Source organism: Anguilla anguilla, chromosome 10 (assembly GCF_013347855.1).
Source record: "Anguilla anguilla isolate fAngAng1 chromosome 10, fAngAng1.pri, whole genome shotgun sequence".
Classification (NCBI taxonomy): Eukaryota; Metazoa; Chordata; class Actinopteri; order Anguilliformes; family Anguillidae; genus Anguilla; species Anguilla anguilla.
The window spans coordinates 22,710,050-22,734,660 of record NC_049210.1 but is presented as its reverse complement, the minus strand read 5'-3'; the positions used below and the strand labels follow the sequence as shown (position 1 = coordinate 22,734,660).

The 24,611-nt window shown below is 41.4% G+C and overlaps 1 protein-coding gene across 6 annotated transcripts in view; it reads right to left on the bottom strand.

The window, feature by feature from the left end:
* LOC118206226 (astrotactin-2-like) overlaps positions 1-24,611 on the bottom strand; it is a 466,985-nt gene that overhangs the window by 205,874 nt on the left and 236,500 nt on the right. The window lies entirely within an intron of this gene.

Below are 24,611 nucleotides of genomic sequence, written 5' to 3'. Positions count from 1 at the left end.
TGAAAGCAAGCTGCTTCTTTTAACCAAATCCCTGAAAACCTCTGACATGCTGTAGGACACATGGCTATAAAAAAATGATTAAAGGAGTGAGATATGTTGCTGGAACTGCTGGGTTCACAATCTCTGTGTGTGAAGTGGGGCCAGACCAAAGGTGCTAATGCAGAGGGATGTCACAGCTTTGTTTGCATAAAGTGAACGAAGCGAAGGAGTGGAACACAAAGGCCCAAAGCAGTCCGCCTACGTGGCTTCAAAGGGGGTAATTGTTGTGCCTGACAGCAAGCAGGCACAGCAAAAGCAATTTGCCATGGTTAGCGTAATTCGAAAAATGTGTACAACATACACAAATGTGACACTCAACTGAGCATTGTCACGTTCGGTGAGGTCACAAAAGTGGCGTTTGTCTCTCTGTCCTTTTTTTTACATGAGCTGTATGCATCACCTAATATTTTGCCTCCCCTGTCTTAACACACAGAAATTGTGAACATTAAACGAGGGCTTTTAAAATAAAGCCCTTTGATGACTGCCATCAAATGTTCTTCCCCTGGCCTCATAACATTTTATCAGCAACTCTGGCTTGAGTTCAAGAGAATGAACAATTCAGTTTGAAGTATCGTCTGGTCGTAAACACGTCTTTAATAGGGAGACGATGTCTGGAGAAAAAAGAAGAAAAAAAGCTTCACAAGGAATTCATGAACACAGCAAGCAGGGACTTCAAAATACCTACTTGTGTTTTTTTAGAAGCAAGGGAAAAACAGAAAGGAAGAAAGACAGAAGAAGGAATACAGGTGCAGGAATCCACAAAACAAGACAGAGAAAGTTCATTCATTTGATCAAGACCACGAGAACAGCAGTTGAATGCACTCAGTTATAAAGGGGAGCCAGGCTGTCTTTGCAGACCAAATGCATGAAAATGTATGCAATGCTGTCTGATCAGTCTTATTGACGAGGACTTCATTAACATGTCTCCCTGGCCGAGATCCCCGGTGACTGTCAGAATTAAAGCTGATCTCAGTTATCAATTATGTACATCCAATCGATAGGCATATAGTCCACAGTAATGAAGAAACAACAGTAACATTGCTCAGTGTGCAACTCCAAAGCGAACAGGGGTACGGGAACAAAAACACATGAAGAGGAAAACTTTCTCACAGGATGCTGTCATTTTCTACCACCGTAAAAATGTCTCTCTTATAAATATTGCCCCCATCCTGCCCATTTCACAGTTACAGTTTTCCCATATTCAAGGGTGACCTGAATTTCGGACAGGTACCAAACTTTATAAAATAAACCAGAAGTGAAAAAAGCCAAGAACCCTTATGCGATAAGCTAAAAGCCAGCTTTGTTGAATTATCTTGAAAACCTGGCAGAAACATTCACCCTTCTTCCCTCCCACTTGCCTCTGATTGCACAGAAACCGCCCACTTGTGAGGGCGGTAGAGGCTTTTATTTGGACAAATGCATTGCTAATGACACTTCAGAACAAGCCAAGGAGTCAGGAGGGATCTGGGGGGAAGAACCTTTATATTTCCAAGGTGATCATAAGGCTGAGTTCCTCTAATTTGCTCTGCAGTAGCAATTCAGATTGATGCTCTTCCTAGTTAGAGCACTTGAGCAGTACCCCTGTGGAGAGAAGGCTGGCTGATCCCCATTGTTTCCATTTCAACACTGGCAGAATGCTCTTATGTTATGGTTACTAAGATACAATCTCAGGGTGGCATTCTGGTTTGTTGTTAGAGAAGTAAAAAGGCTACAGGCTTCATTCCCAGGTGGGGCAACTGTAATTGTAGAATTATCTGTGAAATTTTGGAAGACACAATCCACAATCCTGGCGCAATCCATGCAACCAGCTGCCAATTATTTTTACTGCCATAATGTAATGAATCAATAAACACCCTAACAGCTGAAACTCTCCCACATTCCTCTGTGGGTGATGTTGTGGATTGTTACGTGTAACCCTTCCAGACTGTGGGCTGCATCCATGAGCTGAGAGATAGTTCTTGGATAGTATTTAAATATGCAGTTGTAGAATATGAAAATAAATGGGTATATTTACATGCTCGTTATTATTTATGGGAATTAAAAAGCATACAGTGATGTTTGCAACAAATAAAACAAACCCATAAAATTACAGATCTGTCCATTTGCCTGGGAAAGCAAAATGACATCTAAAAAAGATTTTAAATTTTACAAATACACATTGAAGCTTAACCCTTTGGCCACATGCATCCAGCTTGACTGCATTAGATGCCTAATGAACAAGTCACATAATATATATTTAAAGCATTTCTTTTAAAGTTAAACTTTGATAAGCCTGCAAGGGAATATTATATTTTTGAAAACAATTTTTATTGATTTTTTTCTTGCAGTATACAATACCAGAGTAATTGTTAATTGTTCTCATCGATCAGCATGTTTGCTGATGAGCTTTTCAGGTTCACAGCTTCACTTGTCCACACAATAAAGCCCCAAACTAAGGGGATTTTGCTTCTTCTCCTTATTCTTCTTCTTCTCATTCTTATTTTTCCTGCCACCAATCCCACAAACAAAATGTCTTCCCATTGGACATTTTACCGACACCAGCCAATCCTTCACCTACACGACCCAATCAAAATCTCGCATACACTGGCTATATTTCAGCTGCGTTTCTGATGCATTTATACTTACGCCACCACACCCTTTGTCACAGCCACTCTGACTTGAAACAATTGAGGAAACATTGGGTAGCACTGCTTTGGAATACAGCTTATTTAATTTTGGTGAGGCAAGATAGCCTATATTGTTTGTAGTACAGTAACTTGGCGTCATTTTGATATCAATAATTTTAATGGTAGGTCTAGATTTTGCCTGTTTGATCGAATGAGTTTTAGACAGAGTATGTATTGTATGTGTGAGTAACTTGGCATTTTTGTGCGTTGAAAACATGTTTTTTATGAGATTGATTGTTACGTTCGCGTGTGGGATGCGGGCGTGCGTTTTTCTCCCCTCTTTCGTTCTGCTCTCTCTCGGTTGCTGTCATTTCCGCAGGAGTCCGTGTGCCGCCCTTCGTTATTCCCATTGGTCATCCCCGCTGTCCATCATCAGAGTTCTCCCGCTCATCCCCCCCATCCGCCAATCAACTCCCTCCTGCAATCATGTCTCCGCCAATCATGCCTCAGCTCTCAATTTAAAATATCCCCATTTCGTTCCTGGTTGTAAAGTCGGACAGTTGGTCCGATCACATTCAAGTATTGCGAATAGTGTTCGACAGGTTGGGCAAAGCAACGCTCACTCTGAACCTGGCCAAGTGCGAATTTGGTAAAGCGACCGTAACCTACCTGGGGAAACAGGTGGGTCGAGGTCAGGTCCGTCCAGTTGAAGCGAAGGTTGCTGCCATCGCTGAGTTTCCTGCGCCCACCACAAGGCGTGAACTACGCCGGTTTCTCGGAATGGCAGGTTATTATAGAAGTTTTTGTAGAAACTTCTCTGTGGTTGTCGCCCCTTTGACTAGTGCCCTCAGTGTGATTAGACATTTTGAATGGACCCCAGATTGTCAGCACGCCTTTGAAAGTGTTAAGGCGTTGTTATGTAGTGCCCCTGTGCTCGCTGCCCCAGACTTCGCACTACCGTTTCAGTTAGAGGTTGATGCGAGTGCCCTGGGAGCTGGTGCCGTGCTTCTGCAGGAAGATGCGGAAGGAGTTGATCACCCTGTCTGTTTTTTTTCCCGGAAGTTTAATAAGCACCAGTTACGATATTCCACCATTGAGAAGGAGGCGCTTGCGCTGCTATTATCATTGCAGTTCTTCGAAGTCTATCTTGGCTCTAGTTCTGTGCCCATTGACGTCTACACGGATCACAACCCATTGGTTTTTTTGTATAGGATGTACAACCAGAACCAGCGCCTCATGCGTTGGTCTCTGATTGTACAGAATTACAACATTGTGATTAAACATAAGAAGGGGAAGGACAATGTGGTAGCGGATGCGCTATCTCGTGTTTAGTGGGTGCGTGATACTAGATTTGGGATTTGTATACTGTTGTATTGTATTCCCCTGTCATCGTGTATTGAACAAACTTTAGTTCGTTCTTGTGTGGGGGAGTGTTACGTTCGCGTGTGGGATGCGGGCGTGCGTTTTTCTCCCCTCTTTCGTTCTGCTCTCTCTCGGTTGCTGTCATTTCCGCAGGAGTCCGTGTGCCGCCCTTCGTTATTCCCATTGGTCATCCCCGCTGTCCATCATCAGAGTTCTCCCGCTCATCCCCCCCATCCGCCAATCAACTCCCTCCTGCAATCATGTCTCCCCCAATCATGCCTCAGCTCTCAATTTAAAATATCCCCATTTCGTTCCTGCAGGAGCCTTCCGTTTCCTCATTTGTGCTGTGTGTTTGGGCAAATGCTAGGTTGTGTGTGTTATTTGAGAGAGTTGTGTGGTCTAAAATTTCGTCCTCCCTGTTTCGCTTCAGAGACCAGTGTTAGGTAAGTTCCGGGGGCCCCTATACACGTGTTGACACGTAGGGTAAGGGCTCTGTCTAAATACATTAGTTTAGTGGTGGTGTCGCCCCCTGTATTTATGACTGCGGGTCGCAGTTAGGTTAGTTAGACAAGTTTGTTTTCTGCATTGTTAATAGGTTAGTTATATTACAAAATCGTAGTTAGGGTATTTGTTTGTTATTTTCGGCACCACTCCCTTTTTTTTGTACTGGTCTCGGTCGTGTGTCTTGACGTGTTTTATGTTTGGAAATGTCTGTAAATACTTGTAAATAGCCCCCCCCCCACACAGTAAAATCCCTTTCACCGTAGTCCGCCTTGTGTGTCTCTCATTATTCTCACAAGAAAGCTTATATATATTTAGTTACATCTCCTGGTGCCAAATATCAAACATAATTTAAAATATTGCACCCTTAACCCCTAGAAGGGTCGTAACATTGATACAAACGAAATAAAGCATAGGTAGCAGTCAGACGATCCCCTCATGTGACTCCCTTACTGTGACGTAACAGGAGTTTTGGTACTGCTGGTGCGCACACAGAAAAAAAAAAACTCACGCTGTGGGGCTGTTGGAAATATTTTGGAATTTACGTGCAAAAAGGATATATATAGTCAGGTCCATAAATATATGGACATTTACAAAGTTATTGTTATTTTAGCTGTCTATCACAGCATATTGGAGTTGAAATTAAATAATGAATATGCGCTCAAAGTGCAGACCTTCAGCTTTAACTTGATTTGGTATTACATCCAAATCGGGTGAACGGTGTAGGAATTACAGCACTTTTTATATGTGCCCCACCCCCCCTTTTTAAGGGACCAAAGGTAATTGGACAATTGGCTGCTCAGCTGTTCCATGGCCAGGTGTGTGTTATTCCCTCATTTCATTTACAAATAAGCAGATAAAAGGTCTAGAATTGTTTTCAAGTGTGGCATTTACATTTGGAATATGTTGCTGTTAACTCTCAATAAGAAGTCCAAAGAGCTATCTCTGTCGGTGAAGCAACCCATCATTAGGCTGAAAAAAAAAAAAAAAAAACCCATCAGAGAGATAGCAAAAACATTAGGTGTGGCCAAATCAACTATTTGGTACATTCTTAAAAAGAAAGAATGCACTGGTGAGCTCAGGAACACCAAAAGGCCCAGATGACCGCGGAAAACAACTGTGGTGGATGACAGAAGAATACTTTCCCAGGTGAAGAAAAACCCCTTCACAACAGTTGGCCAGATCAAGAACACCATCCAGGAGGTAGGTGTATCTGTGTCAAAGTCAACAATCAAGAGAAGACTTCACCAGAGTAAATAGAGGGTTTACCACAAGATGCAAACCATTAGTAAACCTCAAAAACAGGAAGACCAGATTAGAGTTTGCCAAAAAACATCTAAAAAAGCCTGTACAGTTCTGGAACAACATCCTATGGACAGATGAGAAAAAGGTCAAAAATGCGTAACTTGGCGGGATGGCATACCTGCCATCCCAATTTGTACCATAATGAGGGGAAGAGAAGAGTATGGAGAAGGGAAGGAACTGCTCATTATCCAAAGCATTCCGTGGGCATGTATGGCTGCCACTGGAACTGGTTCCCTTGTATTTATTGATGATGTAACTGCTGACAAAAGCAGCAGGATGAATTCTGAAGTGTATAGGGCTATATTATCTGCTCATATTCAGCCAAATGCTTCAAAACTCATTGGACGGCGCTTCACAGTGCAGATGGACAATGACCCGAAGCATACTACGAAAGCAACCCAAGACTTTTTGAAGCAAAGAAGTGAAATGTTCTGCAATGGCAAAGTCAATCACCTGACCTGAATCCAACTGAGCATGCATTTCACTTGCTGAAGGCAAAACTGAAGGCAAAACGCCCCAAGAACAAGCAGGAACTGAAGACAGCTGCAGAAGAGGCATGGCAGAGCCAGGGAAGAAACCCAGAGTCTGGTGATGAGTATGGGTTCAAGACTTCAGGCAGTCAATTTTCAGGATTTGCAACCGAGTATTAAAAATGACAATTTAATTTATTGATTATGTTAGTTTGTCCAATTACTTTTGAGCCCCTAAAATGGGGGGGGGGGGGCTATGTATGAAAATGGTTGTAATTCCTACATTGTTCATACAATATTTTTGACAAAACCCTTAAATTAAAGCTGAAAGTCTACACTTAAATCACATCTTGATTGTTTCATTTCAAATCCTTTGTGGTGGCGTACAGAGCCAAAATGATGAAAATTGTGTCACTGTCCAATTGACAGAAATAGGAAATGAAAAAACTGAAATGTATTAACTTGGAATAAAATGGTAAAAGTAAGTGTTGTCAAAAAATGAGTTATGCATATATTAAATAGGAATTATGTAAGAATCATAACACTAATAGTAATACACACAAACACATACTCACACACACACCTTGCCACTGCTGGATAGGGCCCAAGAGAAAATAGCAATGAAACCCCACCACACCCTGCCCGTGATTGCAATTCCTACTCACGCACACGCGTGTGCACATACAGTGTACACACACACAAACACACAAGGTAAGACTGGGCTCCCTTTTGCCTCCAGTGCAGCCTGAATTCTTCACACCATGGATTCAACAAAGTGCTGTAAACATTCTTGAGGATATTGGTCTTTGCTGACTTGATAAAATCACAGATCCTGCAGATTTTTCAGAAGTAATTGCTGTAAACCTCGTGTTCCACCTCATCCCAAAGGTGCTCTATTCGATTGAAATCTGACGATTGTGGATGCCATTGGAGTAAAGAGAAATCACTGGCATGCGTGCACTGGCATGCTTGTAGATCCAGCTTGAGATGATGTGTGCTTTGTGATATGATGCATTTTCCTCCTTTTATTATCAATTTTAAAAAAGATAGACTGTGGCCAAAAAGGCATGAACATGGTCAGCAACAATGCTTAGGTATTATGTGCTATTCAAATGATACTAGGGCCTAATGTGTACCAAGAAAACATTCTGCACACCATTACACCATCACCAGCCTGCACTGTTGACACAAGGTAGGATGGATCCACTGGATTAATGCAGTTTACACCACATTCTGCCCCTACCATCTACATGTCACAGCATATATATATATATATATATATATATTAGTGCTGTCAATCGAATCAAATTAATGACATGATATGCTGATTAATTAATCGAATTAATCGCAATTAATCACATATATCAATATTTGCTTGGCAAAAGCCCCCAAATGAAGGTATTTCAACTCAAAAACATTACATTATTGTGGCACAAAGCATTGAATAGAAATATCAAAAGGGGGCATTAGAAATCAATAAATTGTTTTATTTAACATTTTTCCAAATACATGTCTGTTTATCATTGTACATAAGCCTATCACTTAGCCTAAAATGTGGCCATAACAGTTTAAAAAAAAAAAAAAATTATTTAACATAAGCTTATCACTTAAGCACTAATGTGGCCATAACAGTCTTTTCCCCATGGTGTGCAGGAACTGCCGCCGTGGGCTATGCATGGCAAATTGTGGTCATTCATTGACTCACTCACAGACGACCTGAGAGGGACGTTTGGTGGGATGCATGCACAGGTGGTGCTTCGTTTAGTAGGATGCATGCGCAGGTGCATCTCCCAAAATCACCACTTCGAAAGGCACGAGATTTAAGCACAGCTTTATCGCCTAACATTACTTTAGCTAACCCTAACATGTTAGGGTTTCGCCTACTTTAGTTAACCTACTTAGCGCGTACCACCAATACAGATATATGGACACATGGAGGACAACAAATACCGTTAAAGAGGTGAGAACATGCCACAGCTAGCTAGCAATATAGTTAGCCAAGTTTTATTCATGACACTTTGTACAGGTGCGCTGTGGGTCTGCACGGTTTCGTGCTTGTTTAACTATTCAACATGTGCAACTAACGCACCACCTGTTGGAACTGTGCGACGCATGGTGTCAGGGGTGCATTCGTAAATTCACTACGGGGGTGTCAGTGGCACCCTGAGTGCTCTCTTGTCGTTTAGAAATTAGCACTGCTCTCAGAGGCTGAGAGCCACACCGACCGCTCCAGCTGAAAAGCCGGTTTGTCGGAGTGTCTGAACCCCATAATGGCTGACAGTGTGGCAAAATGCGACGGTTGGGTTATTTAGTAATATACATAGTGTTATTCAACACGCAGCAACTTAGAGTAACATTGGTACATCAATTAATTAACATAAACATTAAATATTAATTAATTTGACAGCCCTAATATATATATATATATATATATATATATATAGGCCTATATACACTCACCGGCCACTTTATTAGGTACACCTGTTCAACTGCTTGTTAACACAAATATCTAATCAGCCAATCACCTTCCAGCAACTCAATGCATTTAGGCATCTAGACATGGTCAAGATGATCTGCTGAAGTTCAAACCAAGCATCAGAATGGGGAAGAAAGGTGATTTAAGTGACTTTGAACGTGACATGGTTGTTGGTGCCAGACAGGCTGGTTTGCGTATTTCAGAAACTGCTGGGATTTTCATGCACAACCATCTCTAGGGTTTACAGAGAATGGTCCGAAAAAGAGAAAATATCCAGTGAGTGGGCGAAAATGCCTTTTTGATGGCAGAGGTCAGAGGAGAATGGCCAGACTGGTTCGAACTGCTAGAAAGGCAACAGTAACTCAAATAAACACTCGTTACAACCAACGTATGCTGAAGAACATCTATGAATGCACAACACGTCAAACCTTGAAGCAGATGGGCTACAGCAGCAGAAGACCACACCCGGTACTAGCAAGTACCTAATGAAGTGGCCGGTGAGTGTATATAATTAGTGTTGTGGGGGGTATTTGCCCCCTTCCTAATTTCCTCTATTATTGCATATTTGTCTAAATGAATGGTTTCCAAAAAAAAAATGCAATATTAGACAAAGTAAACCTGACAAAACATAAAACACATTTTTTTTAAAATTATTATTTAATTTATCTAATGAAACAGGTTTACACTACTGCCAATCAGATGTACCCTTGAGTGTGTACAGAACAATGAACCTGGAAATCTTAAACTTTTCTTGCTGGGAATACCCTTCTTGCCACAGTATATTTTCTTGGCCCTGCACATCAAAGCTTAACACTTTCTTCTTTGGCATATTTCTTGCAACTTTAGTGCCTAGGCTACCTAAGGTATTAAGCTACCTGTAGTTTAAAAAAAACCTTAAAGGAGTAACATGGTGGTTGAATGTGACACTTGCCAGTTGTCTTTAGGCAACAACAAAACAAATGTGCATAATTTTTTATTATTCAGTCATTTAAATGTATTTTAAAACATATTTTTCTAAGCCTAAATTTCCCACTATAAAAGTTCACCCGAACTGTCTAGGTGTGGTAATGAGAACTGTCAGTTAGCTATGATTGACAGACCGTGCCCAGTTACATAGCTACCTCCATGATACACGCTCATCTTGGGAAACTGAATTTTCACAAGCTAGCTAACTTAGTATATCAGGTATCGACAGCTAAGGACGTTGACTTATATCCAATAATAATTTTTGCTAGCTAGCTAGCCAGCCAAGTTAAGATAAAACCACAACTATAATGTCCTTATGAAAGCAAACTTGCTAGCTTACGTTATCGATAACATTACATTATGAAAGCAAACTACATAGCTAGCTAACGTTAGCTAGCTAGCTATAAATTAATATAACCAACCAGAGGTAGTCTAATAGTCCTTAAAAGGCACTCTAATAAGAGAACCTAACGTTAGTCATTGTCTTGCCTGTAAGCCAGCGGCACAAACTATGGGTCACGAGTTATCCATTTAGAATGAGCTATCACAGCAATCTGACTGACTGTAGGGAGGGCAAAACGTAGTTTTAGAATGTCGCCAGCAGTGCATGCGCGTGAGCTCGACAATACATTTTTCACAGAAAAGGCAGTTTGTCGCCTTTTTTTTTAGTTCATTACAGTGGTGATAGAAGTGACAATAATTAAGTGGTGCTGTGCTGTTAGCCTATACTGATCGCCGTACAAGGTTAATATAAGGTAGCCAGCACAATCGGACAGCACTAACCCATAAAAATGTACTTTGAATGATACTTGCTCAATCGAACGGGAAATCTGAAAAACATTCGATTATAGTCAGCGGCACCGAAATTTTCTTTCATACCCTCAATAAACGGCACAAGTCCCAGTAGAAGATTGAATTAAACCTTTTAAAGTTATATATTTTCTGAAACGTTATCGATTCCGCTTGGCCACAGTGAGTGAAACTAGGCGATCTGAGCGTATAGTTTCTATGTAAATTACGTCAGAAGGATTCAGCTTTGTTGTTTGCTACCTCAACTTCACAGCACACTTGCAGCAGGACGGTGTGTGTCCAGTCAGATTTCTTTATGGGGTATGGAAAGGGGAGTGGTTACTGTACTTGTGACGCACTAAGTTGATAACATTCTCAACCGGCTGAAAATAAGACGATAAATTTAAAATGCATATTTCTCAAAAAATAAAGAACGGACATATTTAATACTTTACTCATCGTGTTTCTTCAATGCCTCTTGTGCAAATAGCACATAAAACCAAGAAAGTGTGAAAACCACCATGTTACTCCTTTAAGGTAGATAAGATTTCACTCAATTTAATTACCTCTCCCCCTTACAATTTACAAAATTATTGGATGGACATCCAATAATTTCTTAAATTGTAATTAAATCCAGGAGGCCATTTTTTTGTTATTGTATGCAGAAATTGAAAAAAAAGTTTATGCTTTGGTTTGTTATTCAATAAATGCACATATATTAACTGAATTCTTCTCTCCTGGCAGCTTTTTTTTAAACCACAGTTGGCCTAATACTTTAGGCCTGTTATATATATGGCTCAGAGTGTTACTGGCATGTTTTCCACAAAAATAAATTCATATGAAATGTGAAAAGTGATAAGAGAAACTGACACACTCCCTGAAGCATGTCTGATGGAAGATAAGACCTCAACATGAAGCAGAGGAGAGTGGGGCACAGCTGATACAGCACTGGCCTCACCGCCACCTGGGACTGTATCTGATTGAAAGACTCGCTGCCATGCCTATCACTGAGTATCCACGGGGGAATAAAGGGAATCTCAGTGTATTTCTGCATTCTCTCCAGTCAGCTTGTTTAGCTCGCGCCTCTTTTGGAATTGCAGTTTTAGTTCAAGTGCGTGGGCTGGAAGCTATTACAAACATCAACATTTTATCTAGACCATTCAGTACTGTACACTGTGAGGAGAGACAGGCTGCAGGTAAGCAAGTATTTTATCTACAGGACACACATGTGCACACAAACAGAAGCACACACACACACACACGTAGTGACTTCAAAATGCATCTGATCATTTAAAAAATAGTAATAAGGACTAATAATAAGCTTAGTCACAGATCAATACATCTGACAGCATGCTGCACATCTGATAAATGATCACCAAAAGGGACCCATTTCTGTTAAATACCTTAAAGTTTATATCTGTGTTTTTTAACATATGGGAACAAAACTAATGTTTTTTTTCTTTTTTAAATGCGATCTAAAATAGCCTTGTAGAAAACATGTATCACCTTAGTTACAAGCATGGTATCAGTTCCACATGCTGGGGGAGCTAATTAATGCAGGCTAACTAGCTCACTTACAGAGTGTATGCCACTAGTTTGATATTAATTTCAAAGTACAGATTATGAATAATTCTGGGGGAAATATGGTAGAATCAGCAGCAATGTACTTTGGAACAGACACCAAGCAAGTGTCTGAATGGAAGGGTAAAGTTTCTAAATATTCCAAAGCTAGTTTAACAACTTTAACAGGCATGATATTTGAGTTATGGTTTTCCCATTTTCCATATTTCACCATCTCATTTCTGTACGGTAGGTTAAATACCAGTTACCCTAACTTTCGAATGATGTGTGGCAATGATTTTTAAAAATCCTAAAAATCCTTTTCAAATGTCACAACCATTGTAGCTAGACTGAAAATGTCACTTCATTTTTTGAAAAAGTAGGTGAATGTGCTTGCCTAAACCCACTGACTGCTGTCGAGCAGACATATACACTGGTCACAGGGTTCAGACCATAGATGCTGTGTGCCAATTTCCAAAGAGCAGTCCTGAGAAGTATGCCAGCTAACACCCAAATCTATACGCACTATCGCCAATCGTGTTTAAAGGCAGGTAACAGCGATAAGCATGCTCTGCTTTTTAACAATAGCCTTAAGAAAATGGCAGGGCAGCACGCAGTGTTCTAGCAGTCCGGCCTGTCAGCTTGAGTCAGCGGCATTTGCTTTCTGCCTTGCTAAAGTGCAGTTATAGCCAAGCCCTCTAGTTATTGCTTTGTGATAGTTTATGAGATATGAAGGCTGAAAGGATGCATTTCTCTCAGTTCCAGTAGGAATTCAGTTCTAAGGCAAATCAACGCTGACATTTCACTCGGACAGCATTGATCGAATAAAGCCTCCAAAAACAACCAAGAGGTAATATGAAATGTTATACGCTATACAGACTGTGACAACATAAAGGAAAAACCAACATAAAGTGTCTTAGTAAGGTTCTGGGCCACCATGAGCCACCAGAACAGCTTCAGTGCACCTTGGCATAGATTATACTGGAACTCTACAGGAGGAATGGAAAGATATTCCCTCATTTGGTGTTTTGATGATGGCGGCGGAGAGTGATGTCGGTCTAAAATTTCCCATAGGTGTTCAGTTTGGTTAAGACATGGTGACTGCGAAGGCCATAGCATATTATTCATATAATTTCCACACTCATCAAACCATTTAGTGACCCCTCATACCCTGTGAATGGGGGGATTGTCATCCTGGAAGAGACCACTAATTAAATTAAATTGAGTGAAATCTTATCTACCTTAAGGTTTTTTTAAACCCCAGGTAGCCTAATACCTTTAGCCTGTAGTGAAAGTAAAATAGTCACTAAAGTTGCAGAAGAAGCAGTTACTGTAGGCTTAGATGTGTGGAGCTAAGTAAAAATTGTAACAAGAAGGATATTCCCAGTACAAAATTGCAAAGAAGCTTAAGATTTCCAGGTGCAGTGTTCTGTACACATTCAGAAGGTTCCATCTGATGGACAGCAATGTTAACAGGAGAAGACCAGGACGATTAAGAAGCAGAAGACAAATATCTTGTGTTGTCTAGAAAGAGAAACTGTCATAAAACTACACCACAACTACAGGAAGAACTCAATGGAACTAGATAGAAACCAGTCCCATTACATTAAATTACATTACATTACATTTATTTGGCAGACGCTTTTATCCAAAGCGACGTACAAAAAGTGCATTTCATGGTCATGGACAACTGCAAAACACAGGTTCAATAAGATACAATACTTATTTTGTACAGCTATTTCTAGCCAAGAACACAGTTTAGTTCACACAGTGAACACTATTCTGACCTTCAGTTCCACTGACTACAGTGAAACAGCAACTACGATCTGCTGGTCTAAAAGGTGTATCTGTGAAAAAGCCCTTGGTATGAGCTGTAAACAAGAAAAGACTCCAGTGGGCTAAGCACCATCAACACTGGGCCAAAAAATATTGGGAAAAGGCATACGCACATCCGTTTAGACCCACAGATCATAGTTGCCATTTCACTCTAGTCATTACATAAAAGGCATTTAGCAGACGCTCTTATCCAGGGTGACTTACACAACTTTTTTTACATAGCAATTACATTGCATCCATATATACAGCTGGATATATACTGAAGCAATTCAGGTTAAGTACCTTGCTCAAGGATACAACGGCAGTATCCTAGCAGGGAATCAAACCTGTGACCTTTTTAGTTACAAGCCCAGTTCCTTACCCACTGTGCTACACTGCCGCCCCAGTCAGGGGAACTGGTTGGTGCCAGTCCTCTCAGCGTGTGCAAGCACACACACACACACACTGTAACATGCATACACACATGCACAAACACACACACACCCACACACACACACACACACACACACACACGTGTGGGGAATGAGCACTGAGGACTCATGGGTATCTGTGAACACAGATCAGTGTGAGAGTAGGAAATAGCTCTCACTCACAAATGCAGAAAGAACAACAGGCTGGTAGAGTGATGGAGAAATATAATGAGAAGAAAGCTCTACAATGCATTAAATGTTTGTGACAAAAATCCAGCTTCCCCTCCCCCCCCCCCCCCCCCCCCCCCCCCCCCGGCCTTCATCTCCTGCTCAAAGTGACATCTTTTTGACATGCTTTCCCTTCCTCCCTCTTTCCTCGCCTCTCCCTCCCTCCCTTCCCATGATATGTGTGTCCTAGAAAAACTCAAAGTGCAGCATCATTCATAAGAGTGCCTCCCGCTTCTATAAATAGCAGCTCATTTTGCAGCTGTCTGGGGTGGGTAGTAGGGGGAATAGTTCCTAGTCCAGAGTGACCTCACCCATACAATCACGCACCCCTGACCCTAACCCATGTCCTTGCAAGCATTAAAGTAAAAAAGGCAGTTTGTGTCAAGTGACCATACCCTGGCAGTGTCCATTTACTCCAACTCCGATACATTACAGAGTTATCAAGTAGCTTATTGCAGACTCACTCTGTTGGACTGTCACAGCAAGGACAATCCTTCTCTTATCATCATTTTCTTCTGTTCGTTTGTCTTGTCTTTGCTCTCAGCTTTCTGACACACTGCGGCTTGTGCGTGTGGCCGGACAGCTGGAGAGGAGCGTACAGGAGGCTGCCTCCAGGTAGAAAAAAAAGATTGTTCACTTCAAATTTTCAAAATGAAATGACCTCAGGGCAGAGCAATGAAAAAATGAATCATTAAAAAAAAGAAACACATAAAACTTTTCCGGGCTGTTATCCATCACGCTATGGTCCCTGGCTGTTTTGTGACCAAACAAAAAGACCTACACACCCCTGTATAATTTCTCTTCTGAGAAATGCCCAATGGAATGGGGTGTCAGAGTAATAAATACATGACTTATAGAAAATAATGGAAAAATAACTCAATGCTCATAGCCTTAGGTCCTGATTACTCATTGTTCCTGGGAAAAAAGCGCATTTCCAATAGTTTGAATGGGAAACGGGATGTCAGAGACGGATGTCCCGTGGAACTCATTAGCCCAATGAGACAGATATATAATTAGATATGGAGTTATTTGTCAAATCTGAGCACGCTGTAATCCCCAGTGGGCTGCTCTCTCAGGCCCAGCATTGGCGGAGAGGCTGGTCTAAATGTGTCCGGGCAGTCGATGGTGTGCTATATTAGCGTAATATAATAGCCAGGAAGGTCCCGCCTTTGGCAGGTTCTGCAGATGGCGAGGTTCCGCTCCATCTGAACTGTGGCTGTAATCGGCCTCTTATCAATCTCTCTCTGGGGAAATGAATCGCCTCTCCAAGCGAGCGGTCCAAACTGAGGGATGTTCTCCGCTCCGCCCCACACCCCTCCGCAGTTCGCCAATGCTCTGCTCACAACTTGATTCATGCTTTTGTTTTTTTTTTCTTCTATATTTCTTCCCCTGGCCTTTCATAACATCCATAATTCCCAATGTTTTTTCATTTTTTTTTTGTTAACCTGTGTTGTGAATAAGGATGGGTTATTGTTTTTTTATTCAAGTTGACAAAGAATGAGTTATTCTTTTTCCTTTTATGTTCCAGCAGCATAGAAAAATGTTTAAAAGGAGACTTGATTTGTGGTTGTAAATTTTCTGTTTGATTGGTCTGTAAATGCAAGTCTTGAGAGAGAGTGTGGCTTGGGCAGGCTGCTTTCCGCTCATGATGTCATGGTGCAGTGGCCATTAATCACAGCCTTGGGGTGCAGGGACCTCACTTGTGTTACTAGCACTTCTGCGGTGATGCAGCGGTGCCCACAAAGCACAGCTCGGGCAGCTGTGAGGACTTCTGATTGAGAGATTTATGAAGTGATTCAACAGAGAGGGTGTGGGGAGGAACTCAAGTCTTCTCCAGCGGTGAACTGACTCCCTATCAAAAAAGTAGGAAGAGGTGATGTAACACCCTTTTGCGTACACACACGCACAGACACACACACACACACAAGGGGAATGGGTACTGAGGAGGGGTCATAAATATCAGTTCAAAGACTCCCCTGTATGTTTTGCATAATTGTGTGTTCACCAGACACAATTATCTTACTTTGATAAGCCCTTTAAATTTAATTCCCCCAATAATTTTCCTCCATGTCAGCATTCACCGCACTTCTGGATCCGATGAAACACTCCTCCCACATTTCCTGTCTGGACTCCTTTTCCTCCTGGTAGCTATTTAATTTAATGCTATTCAGCCTCAATCGAAGCACGCCTGGGTTTAAATGGCATGAATTCCTCTAGCACTGGCTTCAGGGACACAGCCGGCCATATCAGACACAAATGGCCTTTTCAGTATCTTCCTACAGAAAATCTTTGGTTAAACTAGCTGTTTTCCAAGTTTATTTAAAAAAATGACGCCCAAGTGGCACAGCTAGTAAAGATGCTCATCATGAGTGCAGGAGAGGACAAACAGTTCATACAGCAGATGTGCCACCCTGGCTGATATCATCTATGTCAACTGTGACCCATTCAGCAGTGGTGGTCCATGATTTGTTATCTAAGAATACAGTGACATGCTTGGAGGTGGCACAGCAATGTCTCAAAAGCTGGTGATTCCAAATTGGGGCAAAAAATGATGGGAACAAAAAATTGTACAAAAATTACCTGCACGTGTCAACAGATTTTCTGTCACCTCAACTGCATTTGTGTGTGTCTTACACAGCTATTATTCTGTTAGACAATGACTCAGTACATCAACTCTGTTCCACTTACATAAACATCTAAAAAGAGCCTGTGAGGAACACATTTTGAAGTCTTTGTTGCTTCCGCTGTACTGTAGTCAGACAATTGTTTTTTTTTCTTGTCTTAGTCCCTGTGTGTAATTCACACTTTGTCAGGTGTTCAAACATGAAGGGGGGAGGTGGGGGATTCCAGTAGGGAATATATGGGAGAAGCTATCACCCGTTTCTCTTGCGTACCCGTACCATGAGCCTTAGGTGCCAAAATTGCGATGTGAGGTAATTTTATGAGTGGCCAAAGCATACTATATACACTCACTGGCCACTTTGTTAGGTACTTGCTAGTACTGGGTGTGGTCTTCTGCTGCTGTAGTCCATCTGCTTCAAGGTTCAACGTGTTGTGTGTTCAGAGATGCTCTTCTGCATACCTCGGTTGTAACGAGTGGTTATTTGAGTTACTGTTGCCTTTCTATGAGCTCGAACCAGTCTGGCCCTTCTCTTCTGACCTCTGCCATCAACAAGGCATTTTCGCCCAGAGAACTGCCACTCACTTGATATTTTCTCTTTTTTGGACCGTTCTCTGTAAAACCTAGAGATAGCTGCATGTGAAAATCCCAGCAGTTTCTGAAATACTCAAACCAGCCAGTCTGGCACCAACAACCATGCCATGTTCAAAGTCACTTAAATCACCTTTCTTCCCCATTCTGATGCTTGGTTTGAACTTCAGCAGATCATCTTGACCATGTCTATATGCCTAAATGCATTGAGTTGCTGCCATGTGATTGGCTGATTAGATATTTGCGTTAACGAGCAGTTGAACAGGTGTACCTCATAAAGTGGCCGGTGAGTGTACAGTATATGTGAGTGTACAGAGTGTACAGGTGAGTGTATATTCCGGCTAGGTCACTTAGATCATCTGACAGCAATACGCTGGCCATTCTTAGAACCCGGTTGAAAAGTGGGGTGCTTTTAGTTCCTATGGCCCCAAACTCTGGAATTCTCTCCCAGAAAACCTTAGAGCCATCAACACTGTCAGCAGTTTTAAAAACTTAAAACGCATCTATTTACTGTTGCTTTTAACTACAGTTGCTTTTAACTTGTGTTTTAAATATTATTTTTATTTGTTTTTTAACATTATTTTTATTTGTTTTTTTAAATATTATTTTTATTAAACTGATTCTGGTTTTGCTTTTTTGCTATTTTCTGTAAAACACTTTGTAAACTTTGTTTTAAAAAATGTTCTGTACAAATAAAGTTTATTTATTATTATACTAGGATGGCAGAATGTAATAGCATTTCCAGGCCATGGCGACCATCTTGCGGAGGCACGATTTCTGGAAGTCCCAAATAGAATAGGGTTGAATCATCATTAAATGGTCCTTTGTTAACTCTCTTGTCACAGACACTCAAAAATATACAGCTAAGCTGAGGTCTCAGTTAATAACACTGCATTACAATTTGAAATGAGTTCACTATTAAATATGGATTCAGCCTTAAATAGTTTTTTTTTTTTTTTTAAGATTAATTTCCTCAGTGAAGAATAATAATATCTATGAATAGCTCTGAAGAACCTGTTAAATTTAAGATTTAAAAAAAAATATTTATTTGATATGATTAATATGACTCATTAATTTGGTGGAGGCAGTTATTGTGTTTGCACCAGTGTTATAAAGGCACAGGACACTATTTTGATGGTCCTATTTCCAGAAAATAGCTGAAGGTTAGAGGTTAAAGTTACTTAAAATCGAACTACCTGCAAGCAGCATTTGTGCTTGCTGCAGATTTACAGAGATACACCAGTGTATACAACTAATACTCCATATCCAGTTTTAGAGCAGTGACAACTGTACAATGTAGCCCATATCTATAGTACTAAAGCCGGGCACCCACCGCACGCGTATCGACCGCGAGCGCACTACGCGCGTATTACGCGCGTAACTGAAGCGTAGTTGAAGTACTGTTATTACAACGGCAGCGGGCGACGTCGTCTCCACCAGATGCGAACGCGTCGCGTACCAGCTGCGAAGCTCGCGCGACACAAGCGAACTGAAGCGTAGTTTTTCGCTTCTGTTCTATTTTTTTGGCTTGTCGCGCGTCACGATGGCCTGTTTATACACAGAAATATGCTCTAAAATGCTAGGTATACATGCTCTGATTTATATTTCATCCTTATATTACTGGGGGTGTGTCCCTAGTTACCTCCCAGATATTTTATAAGCAGCTAAAAAAATACAAGCCTTTTCGTTTTGTAAAAATAAATAAATAAATAAATAACTGGAACCTGGGGAAAAGGCAAACTTAGTTTCGCTGTCTTATTTTGCGGAGGGGGTGGGGTAAATTTGAAAATACACCACAGAAAGACGTAGCCTATTGAATGACGTAGAAGTGAATGCACCGAGCAGCGGTTTGTTAGCTCGAGTGTTGGAAGGTAGTTTTTAACCAACCATTGCTCAGCCTATTTGACTTCTCCGATGTCTTCGTTCGCCGTGCTTTCAAAAAGGGCTTGTTAATAAAAATCAGATAATCCACAGAGCTTTAAAAAAATCAGATTATTTAGTGGTCTTGCCGATGAAAATGCACCTATTTTATAAATGAAGTTGTAAGCAAGCCTTTATTGCACTTGTACTTCAAAGCTTCCGGTGTTCATGGCGTTGTGGTGTTCATATCCCTGTTACTGTCTTTTTCATGATTAGCTGATTTTACTAAATCTGATCCTATAAATGTTTTGACGTAAATGACAAGACAACACGGGAATTCCCAATGGTTGATTACAGATTATTTATTATTATTATGATCATTACATATTCTTCATGAAATTGGCACGCTTGTTAACCAAGCAAATAAATTAATACAGTTTGAGATTGATTGTTATGCAGGCTACGTTGCGATTTAAGTTTATGGTAATTCTTGAAAGCGTTTACTTTCTCACGTATTTACGAGTTAACGAAATATTACCAAATTAACAAACTGAAAAAGGTCTCTCACCAAAGTATTCACTTAACCCATAATCAACAGTCGTGAACAAACGTGAAATACACGATGTAATCCCACTGCAGACTGCGAGAGCTACTAGGAATATAGAGCTTTAAGCAAGCCTTTGCGCGACACAAACGGAACCAGTGGAGACACGCTACGCGCCGCGTCGTGCTGCTTCGGCGCGACGCTTACGCGACGCGTGCGGTGGGTGCCCGGCGTAACACTGCCAACTAGTTTGATACTGGCGTAGCTAGGTTACCCTACTTTCATCTCAAAATTTTTGATTTCAATCTTTAAATTTTGACTTTATTCTTGAAATGTCATTGATTTTAACTTCAGTCATAAAATTGCAACATTATTCTTGAAATTTTTCCGTTATTCAAAATTTTAATCACAAGCTCATTCTTGAAAAAACGAACTTTTTTTCTTCTCATGGCCTTATTACTCTTTGTATTTTTATCCGTAGATCTGATGAATGAATAAAACCAGGTTCCAAGACAGGGCATTGCATAAATGAGAGGGAAAAAAAAGCAAAGTAAAATGATCACATTAAAATGCACCCGCACCATTTATGGAGATTTATATATGTGGGTCTAACTGCCTTCCTCAGAATAACCGTTTCAGCAGACATGGTTATAAATGGAACGATTTGAAAATGATGTTGTGGCTCATTAAAAAGTGGTCTGGCTTGAATTCATTGCAGATCTACGACATCTCTGGGGACGGCTCTTCTTTACATTCAACCGCACTACAACAACTGCTAATGAAATATCAGCATCAATTTGCATCTATTTGTTAATGCAGCACAATTAGTCAGTATGTCACCTCTTAAAATCTGTAGTATGTCATCTTAAACATACTACAGAACAGCTTGCTGGGGATCAGGAGTAAACCTACGTAGCCTCCAGAGGAACATTATCTATGGGTATAGTGCTAATTCCACCAATAAAGTTAAACCTAAGATTGCTGAAGTAATTTGCTGCAGCTGAAAAAATTAATTGAATTATCATGTAAATTAGAGAACCATAAATTGCAGTTTCATAAATTCTTGTCAAATTAATGCATGTGTTTCCATAATTTAAAATAATGAATAAGAACATAAAAAACAGACACTCCCACAACTTTTTGCTACCACAGCTGTGGCAGCAAGACAGTGAAAAACAATCCAAGTTCACCTCAGTTCATCTGCTCTGCTTGTTTTGTCCAGGCAAAAAACTTGGTCTCGCGCTCGTTAAATTGGCACAGATGATCTCTGAGGTATTTTCCTGCGGTTTCTCTGCAAACACACAAAGCCCTAATTAGCTTAATTAGCTCCCACCTTGAAACGCACGACCCCCAGGACGAGCTGCTCTGCGGTGCTGCGTTGAACGAGGCCGTGTAAAGATACGCATTTGGAGCGTGCCACTGTAAATCCCCCAGGCCTCACTGCTTGGCGCATTTGCCTGTTTAATAATACAGAGGTCACCTTTGTTGGGGAGCTCTCCCTGTGCCACTGTCAGATGTTGGAAGGCAGCCAGCAGGGTGTCAACTGTGGCAGAGCCCCCACAAGAATGTAGAAGCAAAACATTTTTTTCTCTTCCTACGTTTTTCAACCTTGAGCTGTTTCACAGTTGAAAGTAGTGATGCTCATTGTGTCCCACTGAAGTGGTTCGGCCCATTGTCGGTGATGTAACGCATGTGAATTAAGTGGTACGGAAGGATGTTTCGGATTTTTGGAGAGAATGGTTTCACTCATTACCTCCATTGATATTGCCACTGTCTGATTATTTGAGATATATTACTGCATCTATTTTCCATGTGTATTGACTTACAGTAATAGTTCCAAGTCAGTGATAGCAAACACAAATCTCTCCCCTTCAGCATTAGGAACAAAGAAATGAACTAGGGAAGTTCAGGAGCTGCTATTACGGGAATTTCTCAGCGGCTGCCTTTTGGTCATCTGATGACTAACTATAAATGCACTGTCTTTAACCTGGAGAGAGAGAGGCCATGCTTTTTGTGAGCAAAGAGTGAGCGTGTGAGTAAGATAAGGAGAGAGGGAGGGACACTGTCATTTACGTCGGTTGCTTTGTCTCAGCCCGGAAGCCACTGGTTTTAGTGCTCACACTTCAGCGGAGCCTCAGTGGAGTTAAGTTACCTTACAGGCAAAGGGCAGTTTCCAGAGGAGCCGGAAGATCCATCAGTGTCTGCAGGGCTCAGCCCTCACGCATTCCATTTCCATGCTCCATTATATGTGCTTTTCACAAAGAGCCAGCTCTATATTCTCCTTTCAGCTTCTGGGAAATGTTCAAAAATGCTTATGCGCACTGCTTTCCCTCTTACATTGTTGGGGGAGATGCTGCAGGTTTTACCCATTTTTTTGTGGCAAAAGAAGTTTATGGACTTACTGAATACCTTGAAAAAAGGGTATCCTGAGAACTGGTCCTAAGCTCTCATACAAACCTATTGAGGCTCACATTTCAACTGTCACTATTCAAAGTATGAGTATTTTAAGTAGGAATATTAGTACGAGAAAAGAAAAATTCCATGGCACTCATATGGATTAAAAAGCCTTTATTTTCTGGGCTGGAACATGAGATATTGTTGAAGACCGAGGCCTTGCGGCTAGATGTGTGGCAGCCAGCCTTTGTCAGTTTCTTTTTAATCCACCTGAGTGCCTTGGAATTTTTATTTTTTCATGAACTTTGTCTCCTCTGTTTCCAAGGAGCACCAGTGGTTAAATACTACTACACCCTTGAAGCACACCTAGAACTTTTTTACTTAATTTACATGTTTGAGGATTTTTTGTTTGAGTATATTCTGACTTTTAAGGCTTGATATCCACTCCTAATGCAAAATCTACAGATTATTTCTTAGTTAACATATAGAAAGTAGAAATCTTATTGCCTATTTATCTATATATTTTGTATATTATGTTAATATAGTTTATCATTATCACATTGAAAATGAACTTATTAATGTGTTTTTTCCATCTCATTGACACTCATTTGTCAGCACCATTTAAATCTAGGTGTTCCATTTTCCTCCCTCTTAATAAATAAGAAATGACATATCTATCTAATGTTTTCAATTTGTGGAAATTCTTTATTTTAAGAGTGGTCTACACAGTATTATGAAGGAGCGTATGCTCCACAAGTGGAGCATTGGGACATTTGTTCACTATTCTCTCTGATCATGTGAAAATATGCCTGCGTGGACGCTAAAGTATTCTTCAGCAAGGAGTGCAGGAGTCTGAAAGCTTTAACCCTCAGAAGTAAATTCATCTCAAACCACAAGAGAGAGAGAGAGTGAGAGAGACATGGATCATTAGCAGTCTGGCTAATAATCCAATTTTCTCAAGCATTGGCTCTTTTCAGGAAAGGCATTAATCTTTTTAATTAAGTCATCAAGCAAAGGCAGTCCTCTTTGTTCCAGGAAATGATCTGTTCCGAGGTCACTGCCAGCCTTGCAGCAAGGGAAAAGCCCCCCTTTTCTCCCCTCTTCTGAGAGAAGGTAGGGGACACGGCCATCAGCTGAGGGAGGGAGACAGGGAGGTGAAGGAGGGCAGGGACACAGCGACACGAAGGCTCGTACTGTGGATCCTTTCACTACTATGCGTGAAGGTTGGGAAACCAAGGGAAACAGGAAACCTCCCCAGCACAGCCAGAGCGGCCCCGTAGCTTTGCCCCCTTCCTCCAGACCCTCCAGGCCTGTCCTGACCGGCGGCGCTAGTGAAACAGAGTGTGGCTCCTGCAGATGCAAAGCCACAGATGACGGAGAACGGCTCCGTTCTCTTTTGTAGCAGCTCGGAGCTAATCCTCGCCTGAGCGGGGAGAAGGGGCGGAGAAGCGTCGCGTTTATCGGGCGCCCTGCCGCACTTTCAGCGGTTTGACACGCCCCATGAAAGTCTGCAAGATAAGGAAGGACCAGTTCTTTGTTTCCGGAATGCCTCAATCCGCCTATCCTGCGTTGCAGGCTGAGGGGTTTTTAATTACTGTTTGGCGCTGCGCTATCAGCCTTTCTTTCTGACTGAACGGCTCAACCGGAGAACAGCGGCGTGAGGTGGTTGGCAGAGAGCTCGTGATCGCCATATGCCTGTGGTGGCAGTGTAGTATAATGGGGACGGAACTGGTCTTGTAAACTAAAGGGCAAAGGTTTGATTCCCGGGTAGAAAACTGGCGCTGTAACCTTGAGCAAGATATTTAACCTGCATTGCTTCAGTATATAACCAGCTGTATAAATTGACATAAAAGTTATAAAAGTTGTTTTGGATAAGAGCGTCTGCTACATGCGTCTCTGCATCTGCTCGTGAGCCCCAGAAAAGCAGTGTCCCGCCACGCCGTGTTTTTTGGAGGTGTCAGGCTAAGTGCTGCTGTGCTCATTAATGAGCATAGTGCAGGGCATCATTCAGGTGGGTCACTCATTTGCAAACGCGCAAGTGAGTGTGAGAAAGC